General features: G+C 46.6%; 1 protein-coding gene across 1 annotated transcript in view; it reads left to right on the forward strand.

Annotated features, from left to right (window-relative positions):
- IGSF3 (immunoglobulin superfamily member 3) overlaps positions 1-11,014 on the forward strand; it is a 181,689-nt gene that overhangs the window by 87,888 nt on the left and 82,787 nt on the right. The window lies entirely within an intron of this gene.

An 11,014-nucleotide genomic window follows, 5' to 3' on the forward strand; every position in this document is an offset into this window, starting at 1 on the left:
TCCTCACCGGTGGTTGATCCCTCACATGTGCTGTGTACCACAACTTCAGAGCCCTGATTCATGCAAGGAGGTACCAGCGGCTCTTAGACGTGGAAAAAAAAAATCCCCAATGCCTATGAGAGAAAGTATTGGTAGTTTTTGAGCTGCAGCCTTGGGGGATTTCAGTGCAATTAAGAGTGCAGCACTGGGCGAGAGCAGAGTCCCTGGGGAATTTGGGGGCAAGTAAGAGCACCGGCTGGAGCTGGGCCTGGGGGATTTCAGGTGGCTGAGAGCACTGAGCTGCACTGAGCTGCACTGAGCATCCAACCCAGCAGGTTCATACTTAGCATCCGTTCTCTGCTGCTCCTCTGCACCCTGGTGCAAACATGGAGATCTAGAAGCCTCTGGTACAGAAAACAGTAACTGAAAAGGAAGTGGGAAAAGGAGTTGCCAGTATCTCAGCAGAGCCAACAGTGCCTGCTGACCTTTTCTGCTTCAGCCCATTTTATACGGAGCAGCTTAGAATTTATTTGGGTCGCTGTGACACTTAAAAGCAGAGGTTTGTCTCCTATGGTTTAGGCCTATGAGAGGGAAAACCTCCTCCTGCTTTTGGCTGGCTCTCTGTGAGGAAGGGCTTACTGCTGCAGCAGTAAGAGCAGAGTCACAGGGTTCCCCATATGGCCAGGGAAATGGGAAAACTCCTCTGCATTAACAGAAGATGCCCGTGATATCAAAATCTTTAGATTTTGCCATTATTTCCTGATACTTCATTTCCTTCAGCCTCCTGGAAACTGAAACCAAAATATGCCTTGGAGTTAAGGATGTTTGAAATACGTCACCAAAATGCTAGTGAGTGCTATTTGCTGCACAGCTGCCAACCGGAGCCGTCATCAGGAGCCTGAGAGCATCGGGTGGAGAGAGGAGCAATTCTCAAGCTTGAATGCTTGCATTGACCCCAGAGGAGTCCCGTGGGACACCGTGAGGAAAGCTCTCCATCAGGCACATACAAGTCAGGACAGTGCAGGGCAGCATTGCCCTAATTCACCCAGCGGCATTGGGAGATGGCCACTGGTGCACCCATTTGGCAAGGGCAACCTTTTGGTTTGAAGCCATGCAAAGAGTTAAAAAGTCACCATATTGCACATTTCTGGGTTGCTGGGTTTTTGGTGTTTTTTTGCTGCTGTTGCTGTATTTTTTTTTTAATGAAAATTTAGGCTGTGGTGAACCAATGGCCAGGATATGCCTTCTGGAAAGTACCACCTTGGAGCAGTTCACCGTGCCACGTGTTGGACACTGTGATTAGTACTCGCTTAGACTCAGAATTTTCCTTCATGTTCATCTGGAAGAAAAAAGGGTAATTCTCTCTGACTAAGAAAAAATATGCCTGAGCCCAGGGTCAAGAACCCAGTGAGGGGGGCTGTGAAGGGCAGGCTGCGGGCTGCATGCCAACTGAGACCCTGTGGGACATTTCTGTACAAGACCTTCAGGCCAAGAGCTGGAAGAAGGTGCAAATTAAAAGCACACGGTGGTAGTTCCAATTCATCAGAATATTCAGAGTCTTTTCTTTCCCCCATAGATTCATAGGTAACTTTCCGTGGCGTCTTTTGGGCTCTCGTACGTGTTCATTTTGGAGTGGGGCCAATCTGTAACAGCCCATCATTCTTTCGAGAGCTCTGTTTTCTGTTATTTTCCTAAGTGGGGAATACTCCTGGGCTTACCCTAATTATCAGTCCCCAGGTGTGTGTCATTGTCACTGACCAGTAAATGACAATACACAGTAACAAACAGTGACCAGCTGTCAAAACAGCAGCTGGCAGCACCACATGAGGACTGCTGGGAACCAGGAGAGCTTGCTGCAGCCACAGGGATCAATGACGAGACAGCGGTGCATCACCCCAAGCTCACTATGTGCTCACTGGGCAGCTAGTGTCAGCGGGTGTTTCTGGCCCTGAACTTCCTTCACCCAAAGCATGGTGATGCGCTTCCTGCCTCTGTTTCTCCATCTGGTAAGGCAGTGACCCTCGCTTGTTGCTGCCTGTGGTTATGTCAGTGAGTGGCTCTCACCTCCCTGTGCTGTCTAAGGGAGAATGGCTGAGAAAGAAAGTGAGTGCCTCAACTCCCAGCACAGCCTGCGTGTGAGGGGAAGGCAGCACAAAGGCACTTTTGCCTAGAAGTGGGATCATGAATGGGCATTACTGTAAAGTGGCAAGAGAGATTTGGCTGAAGCAGCTTTTGGAGATGGCAGCAGAGGTTGTGCCTTTGAATCATAGAATCATAGAGGTTGAGAGGGATCTCTGGAGATCATCAAGTCCATGTTCACCCCCCCTTCTAAAAGCAGGTTCCTTACAGTAAGTTGAGCCGGAAAGCAGAGGATGACCGACTTGGTTTCAGGTTTCAGCCTTAGTTTCAGCCTCTTACTCCGGAGAACAGGAGACCAGCCCAGCAGTATCTGCCTCCTTCTTTCCAAGATCCTTCTTTCCAAGATACTTCCACAAACTGTCTATATGAGCATCTGGCTGGGGCAAAAAGGAAACTGAATGACAAGTGTGAGCTGTGCATTGTGGCACCTTCTATTCTCCTCAGTGTGCTTCTAAAATCCCACCTTAACGTGCCTTTAAGAAATTAAAATAATTTAAAAAAAGAAGAAGTCTGTTTCAAGCAACTGCAATTCTGTAGGGAAGAACATAAGTAGGGAATAAGTTCAGTGGCTTCATGAGAGTGAGGCACTGCAGTGCCCACCTGGCACAATCAGTAATGTTCTCTGTATGAGCTGAGGGCAGCGGTCATATCTGTTAAAAAAATTCCTGCAAATTCATTTTTACTACCCCTGCACTAGGTTTGTAGGTGACTTATTGGCAATTTGCAATGTGTGCAGACAGATATGTATGTCCTGCCTGGAGAAGTCAGTGAAGCAATTGTGGTCAGCTGCTGTGGACGCAAGGTTTGGCTCAAACAGTGGATATGAGGAGCGACTAGCTGGCAGGCTTCTTGCTCCTTGATGTAAGTAAAGTGACATTTTCATTTTCAGCTGTGTGCCAGTGTTGGCACTGTGATCCCCACCTGCAGCGTGACAGTGTTTGCAGTCTGCTTTCTTTCCAGTCTGCTGGCAGCTGTATCTGTGTCTTTTCTGTATGTGTGTTGGCCGGGTAGCACACTTGGAGGGGTGTCATGCCTGTGAGCATCAGCTTGTCTTATGACCAACTCAACTCCCAGTCGCTGTCAGGTTAATTTGAAGGTCCTAGCTGGGGGTCATCCACCTGCACTAAAGTGAGAGGAATCATTAATTCCCTCCAAGGCAGAGAGGCCTTACGGAGAGATAATGACAGAATGAAGGGTTGGACAATCACCAACTGCATGGAGTTCAACAAGAGCAAGCTCTGGGTTTGGCACCTGTGGCATGGCAACCCTGGCTCTATATACAGACTGGGGGATGAGAGCAGCCCCATGGAGGGGGATCCAGGGGTTCTGGCTGACAGCAAGTTTTAACTGAGTTTTAACTGAGCCTTGGCAGCCCAAAGGACCAACCATGCCCTGGAGTGCATCAGGCCCAGCACTGCTACTGGGTGGGGGAGGGGTTGTCTTGCTCTGCTCTAAAGAATGACTTTCCTCAGCTTGAATGACTTAAATTGAGACTAGGCAAAATCCTAGATATGATAGGTTAGGAAAAGCCCTGTGGTGGCTTTGAGTTATTTGATTGGACGGTTGTTTTACACCACAGGGATTTCTCTTATGCTGAGTTGTGACCTGAGCCCCTTCTCTTGCCTTTTTCTTCTGGCTGTTTCTTTACCAGCTCCCTCCACAACATTGCTGTTCCTGGGGATGACTCCTGTTTAAACTGTATACCAAGGTGCATAGAATTAGCGGAAAAATGCTTAGCAAAATGTCCAACATTTAAAGTTTACTTCTGCATTTGATTCTTCATGAATTAGATTTCAGAGAATCGGGAAGTGCTGATGTGTGACAGAAGAGGAACGCGTGAATAGGACCACTGAATGCTCTGTTGTATCCATTAGTGTGACAAGGCTTAAAAATATCTGCTTCCTTTCTGTACTTACGCACTTACTTTGTGTGATGCTATTCAGTGGTGATACCACTTTGGTACATGAAGTTGTGCTGGAAGGAGGAGCAGGGAGGTTGTATAAGTTGGCTGACAGTGTTGACTGCTGGCCTTCCCTCTTTGGCTTCACCCTCACCCCGTGCATGCTCCCACACTCACAGGAGAACGTAGCCTTTGGAGGAAGCCACCAAAAGCACAGCTGTGCTGTCCCCACCATGGCCCTGCTCTGGCAGAAAGCAATTACCAGGCAGAGGAAGCTGCTAACTATGAAACCTCTTCTTTTTAAAACCAAGATAGCATGTGGGATCAGGGAGGAGATGACCTGTCACTGATATGCCAAGTAGATGGGTGCACAAAGCTGCAAGATAAAGCAAGAGGATCTGACTTGGGGATAAAAACAAACATTTGATTGATGGTGCATGTCAGACCAGAGACTGTCAGAAGTCAGTTGAAAGTTAAGAATATTGCAACCCCAACAGATACAGGGAGGTGTGGGAATAAGGATGCGGCTCCTCTAGCAGGCCCAGTATTCCTGGGGTTCATACATCAAAACTGCGGTGGCTCTGCTGAAAGATTACTTCAGTGCAGAGCAGAGAGGAGAAAATATTCTGTATGGAAGTCCCTTTCTTTGTAATCCAGCCCAAGGCCTCAGCAGTGGGAGCAGCAAACAGCTTCTCATTTGACATGGAAGTGACAAGAGCATGAGCTCAGGGATCAGGCTTTGTGTCAGAGCAGGCGTTTGCTGAATGTAGGAAACACGTTGTCTCTGCTCTGTCAAAGCAGCCACGGTGCTGGAGGAGCTGGGGGGCTGCAAGAGATGGAGGCAGGCGAGATCTTTTTGTACGCTGTTCAGTCATCTGTCTGCACTGGGACCGGTGTGCTGGAAATGAAATGTTGCTTATCCCATCCTCAGTCTCCAGAGCCTTCTCAGTTTTTCCACTGAATATCCCTGACAAGCCAGCTGCTTTGATGTAACCTAGCCATGCGTGCCTTAAGTTGTCTTGGCTGCAGTAGTGAAACCATGGAGGCTGCTCTTGGGCTGACACAAATGCATTCAGCCATAAATGAGGCTGGTATGAGGAACCTGTAGGTGCACTGGCCAGGAGGCAGCCAACAAAAGAGGTGATAGCACACCAGCTTGAAAGAGAATGGTTGTATGTGTAGGTAATGGTAGGGAGAAAGGAGGGGCAACATAACCCCCAACTTCAGGAGCTGGCATGTGAAAACATACATAGTCCTGTAGTAAGAATTTCTGATTCTAGGAGGGGCATAGCAAAGGTCATTCCTATCATTATCCAATCTAGACTGGAGAAGTATATGAGCTGAGACCTCCAAACTAGCTTGACCTCAGTAAATAGAAAACAAGATAGAATGCGAAATGAGTTTACCGTGGCTATCTCATGCAGGAGTTGTTGACTGTGTAGATAGAAGACTTCAGAAAGACAGTCTTTACAGTGCTAGAGGCAAACCCACTAAGCTGGAGATACAGAGGATTAATGCGAGCATTGTATTTACCTAAAGAAAGTCAGGAGGTCGTGCCTCAGGGGAAGCAAGCAGGATGGAAAGAGGTTATTAATGAGGCTCCTCAGAGAGCTGATGATCTTGCTTACCCAAAAGGAAAACAGGCTTTAATCAGACTTAGGCTGATCCGAAGGGCTGGTCACTGCAAAGATCATTCAGGCTGCAGCACAAGGAGAGGTGATGGCACAAAGGACCGGAATAAGGACAATAGGATGAAAGTCAGTGGCAAAAGGCCACTGTTTGTGCATGCAGAGACTAGCTGTAGGATGCCTTTCTCCCAGCTTGTCCCTGCCATTTGGAAATTAGAAGGGAAGGAGAACTGTAATTGATCATAAAATGAGGAGACCTCACCATGGTGCCACCAAGAAAAAGAGAAATGAGATCTTCCCAGGTGGGTGGAGACACTTTTGGATGGTTACATAGATGCAGGTACTCCTCAGAAGGCAGTGGACAGGGCAGAAAGGACCAGACTGGAAGGAGGGCAGAACAGCATGGCTAGCTCAGCCCAGTGCCTGGAGGTGTAAAGGACATGGACATTGGGCTGGAGAAGGGCAGTGCTGAGTGAGACAGACTGCCTAGCACGATGTTCACCATACCCTGGGATAGATCTTTCTCATAGCAGCCAGGGACAGTGTATAGGTGGGTTTTTCCAGGCCTACCTGCTTATTTCCAAAGGTTATCCCAGGGTTGTCAGTGACACCTGCTAGTACTTCTATAAAAAAGGACTCAGCTGTGCAATGACAGAATCTACAGCTCCCTCTATGCATTAGCATGCCTACTGAATGGGCTAAGCATAGCACCTGTGCCGTGCAATTGCCTTCTCTCCCCTCATGGATTTTCACGAGCATAGTTAGGAGTCAGTCCTCCCCTCAGCCTGAGCTCTCTCCCAGTGCCATACGTAGAAGACAAGATATATTGGCAGAGGAGCTGTAAAAGGGGGAAGTCTCAAGGCTTGCACTTACAGAAAATTGCTCTTTTTTAGGTTTGAAGGAAAAGGAAACAAACCGACGTGGACACCACATTTAGATTTGAGGTTCAAAGGTTTTCAGGTTTGGTTCTTGTTTTAGGTTAAGGGGGCTTTTGGATTTATTTGTTTTCTCCTGAACTCCCCCTCCCACCTTCAAATGTCAACCTGGCAGGTTTCTGGAATTGAGTCCTGTTGAACTTTGCTTCCTGAAAACCTTGAGTTTGCACTTTCCGTGTTGCTGTCTGATTTGTGTGGACACGAGCACAATCTATGTGGATGCTTCAGCAAGGGTAGATACATAGCTGTCTCTGAACAAGTAAATCTGCCAAAAATGCTGCATTTGGCAAGAAAACTACTCTAACATGATTAGTTGCCATTCCAATGGAGGCCAGCACGACCCTACTGCACATGGACATTTTGGAGGCTTTTCGTAATAGTCCCTCTACTGAGCACATACAATTTCTGCTCTTCGGGCCTGACTCCCATTGAAATCAGTGTTGCATGATATATATAAATCCATGTCAAAACAGTACTTGCACTATTGTACAGGACAGTTAGAGCTGATTTGATGCCCTGCTTTTGCCAGTTGGGAGCCATCCTTTGTCTCTAGCCTCAAGTCACCAAATCCTGCTGCCAGTACTGGTTCTAGGGCTCGTCTGATATTCCAACAAGTTGATGCATCTCACAAAGATGGCAAAGAAAAGCAAGGCTCACTTACTTTGTTCTTTGCTGTGTTAGCATGTTGAACTGGATGCCAAGGGGGTACTGAAGTGTTCAAACCAGAAAGAAGTTTGTCCCCCTCTCTGATTGACCGCATGGAAGTAATCCTTTTTGTAAGCCTGCAGCATAGAAACCAAGCACAATGTGAATTGACTGTGGATTACTAAAATCAAAGCAAGATTCTGATGAACAAAACCCACTTGCAGGCTGTCAGCCCTTAGTCATATTGAGCAATTCCCCAAGCTGGCAGGACAAACACGCAGCAGCTCTCAGGCAGAAGGCAGACCCAAAGAGCTACTTCTCAAACATGCTATTTCATACCTTAATTCATTTATTTTACACGTGCATTTTCATACCTGATGACACACATCCTTAAAGGCTTACTTGCTTACGTTTACACTGTTGTAGTTTCTCGCTGTCACTGTGGTTTTGTGATTAAAACAGCTTGAACTTCTGTGGAACTCTGCAAAATGAAGTCCTCAGTCCTGGCTGAATCAGAGCCTTACACTTTTTTGTCAAGAGCACGTAAGGACTGTCTCAGTTCCCCAGGTAGCACAGAGCAATACTGTCCTGTTGGGATAAGAACCAGATGGAAAATGACCTTCCCCATGACACAATCACTTGTGCCAAATAGCAGAATGCCTGATTAGGCAGGATCTACGGGGACCTGGCTGTCCTCAGTTGCACTCTGGCACTGCTCATGCCCATAGGAGGGAGCGCAGGGCTCCAGCAGACCCCTGAGGTCAGGTAGGTCCCTTCTTCGTGTCTGCAAACATTAAACAAAAATTCAGCCCATGTCATCCTCATGGCCTGCTGCTGGCAGAGCAGCAGCTGCTGGCAGGGAGTGCTGGTGTGGCCATTGCAATCGGTGCAGCCTGCTCTGTGGAGAACCAGGGTGTTCACGGCTCTGCCTTCACTCACTTGGCATGGAAACCACAGGAGACTGAGATCTCCCTTACAAGGGAAGAGCCAGCAGGAGCTGGATAGGGGGTGGTGAGGGCGACTGTAGGTGTTAGTTTGCATTCTGAGGGGCAGAGACCTGCTGTCTTTTTCCTGCATGAACGTGTATGTTGGGCTCTCCTGTGCAGTGGCTGCATGGATAGTGGCGCATCGAAACAAGAGATCATAGGGACTGAGTTTGCTGTGAGGGTAACTGAAGAAGCTTAATCCCAGATTATTAAAACACCTTTGTTTTTGGCAAGAAGCCCTGGGACTTTCTGAACAGTAAGCATCATATTATCAACCCATTATCAGGACCCAAGTTACGCATTGCTGAATAGTGTGGGTGCATTTTGCATTTGCCTGGTTTTAATTAATTTCCCTGTTTCTGAGTCATAAAATTCTGCTTTAAACTTTAATTTAAGCACAACTGTATTTTCTGTAAACAAGACCATACTTAGACTCTAATCTCTGCTGAGTTGAAGCTTCTTCAGCTCTTGCCAGCTTTGTAGTCTGAAGGTTGGGGACTGCTGGGGGGGAAGAACGGGACAAGAAATCTCTTGATTTCTGTCTGTGGGGTTTCTGTTATTGTTGTTTTCCTTTGTAAGATGAAAGTGGTTTTCTGTAACCTGAAACTGCTGGATTTTCCTCTTTCCTCACAAAGTGTTCTCCTTTGTTATTGCCATTGTGAGGGGACAGCCTATATTTGTTTGAGCAGCTTAATATCTCAAGGCATTTGGACTTCTTTAATAAAGCTGCCTTCTGCCTTCCTCTTGTGGGATAAAAAAGGTGTCATTTACTTCCACTAATGAGCAGAGAAATGTTACCAGCTGAGTTCAGTTCATGACTCTTTATACCTCTTCTTCCATGCGCAAATTTTGAAGCCAACAAGTACTGGAGGAAAAACAAGCAAACAAACAAACAAAAACTTCCTAACAAGGTTAATCCACTTTGCAGAGGGGGTTATTTCTCGGAAGAAGATGTTTTTAGGCGGCTTGCACAACAATATTTTGGTGATGTACTTCCCTATAAACAGCTTGGATAGTTTCCATTCAACCTGAACACATCTATATGAAAAGCACTCAGATGTGCTTGTAATCTGGATGAGTACAGGTGGGGATCTCTGTTCACATTAACACCAATCAAACGGATCCCAGTGCAGTAAGAGGGTGTGTGGTTATGAATTCTCCTTGGAGGGTGAGTGCTCTGTGTTGTTATCCAGTATTTACTCACTCCTGCGCTTTCTAACATATTTCTGCTGTGAGGTGGTGGCAGAAGTAGGAGGAGGTGGGGACTTGGATGTTTTCGCTAATCACTACGTGTTGAAAATAGCAGAAGTTTGCTTGTGCTGTAGGCACATTCCTGCAGCGGTGGCTCTGCTGTTTGGGAAAAGTGGGTGACAGCAGTGGGTCAGCAAAAGAAACCTGGCTGTGATATATCTGGACAGCTTTCCATTACCAAGGCTTTCTACCACAAGTGCTGATTGGCAAAGTTCATTTCCTCTGCATAGCACATACGCTGCAAAATTTCACTTGCCTTTTCTGCTTTTTTTTTCCCTAACTGTTTTGTGTGAAAGCAAAGGAAAAATGTGGTACATGTGATGCTCTCACATCTTCCTCTTTTCCACAGTAATTATTTTTAGCAGTATTATAAGGCCCTTTCTTATTAAACAAGAGCTTCCCTTTTCAAGCTACTGTGCTTCTTCCACCTGGACAAAATTGACCCTGGAGTACGTATGGTTAAAATGCTGAAGGCTTATTGAAGTGCACAAGAAAGCTTATTCCTACGGGGATTTCCCTGTGAATTGTTGAGTTTACAGTACCCGCTATCATGTTTTTATCAAGGAGCCTCTTTTGAACGGGGACTTCAATGCGAGTCCTTCAACTTTGTTAGCACTCCTGACTAAGGATTCATAATAACTTCTTCCCTTGAAGAGCAGGCTTCCAAGAATCAAGGACGTGTGCTCAGGGAAGCTTTAAGCGATGGGCAGATTATGACTCCTGCGTCTGATCAAAGCAGAACAAAGCACTTGACTGCTGTGCTCTTTCTGTTATTGTAATCTCCTTGCAATCGGGGAGCTCTTTGTATGTACTACAAGATACCGGCAGCCATGATACTTAAGAAGAGAGAAGGAGCTCTGGCCAAGAATGACATCAGTGAGTTCAGCTTCCTGTACTGAATCTAGTGAGCCGTAATGAGGCAATGACCTGCTCCGGGTTACTCTGCAGATAAGGAGGGGCACAATGCTTCAGGTTGGTGGCTGATGGGAAGCCGGCACAAAGGCAGGGAGGCCAGGAGCGGAGCCTCTTAGGGCTGGGGAGCTCTGCTGCTTTCCCTGCTTGCCTAAAAGCAGGGTAGAACCTTGAGCAAGAAATGCAGATGTGGATGTAAAAAGCTGGGTTTTCCTTCTAGCTGTGATATACTAATAGCAAAAGAAAATAAATTGTATAGAAACTTGAACATACAATGAAAGCGAGATGCCAAGTTGCACAGCTCTAACAGGCTTGCCAGTAACTGCATAATGAAGCAGGATAGAGGTTTGGTCCCTATTTGCCTAAAATGCTGCACAGAGATGTGGGGTTTAGAGCCGGGGCTGTCACTAAAAGAAACAGCATATGTACATGGCATGTTCGTGGTTGGTTTGGGGCTTTTTTGTTCCCCAATTATTATGAAAACACTTGTTTTCACTTGTATTTGCTTGGTCCTAGAGTCGTCACTGCTTTCAAACTGTGCTGATGCTTGGGTAGAGCACAAATATACAGGACTGAATTCAGAGCTCAGATCACGAAACACACGAAACCACATAGTGGATAGGCACAGAGACCCACTCT

Source organism: Excalfactoria chinensis, chromosome 1 (assembly GCF_039878825.1).
Source record: "Excalfactoria chinensis isolate bCotChi1 chromosome 1, bCotChi1.hap2, whole genome shotgun sequence".
Taxonomy (NCBI): Eukaryota; Metazoa; Chordata; class Aves; order Galliformes; family Phasianidae; genus Excalfactoria; species Excalfactoria chinensis.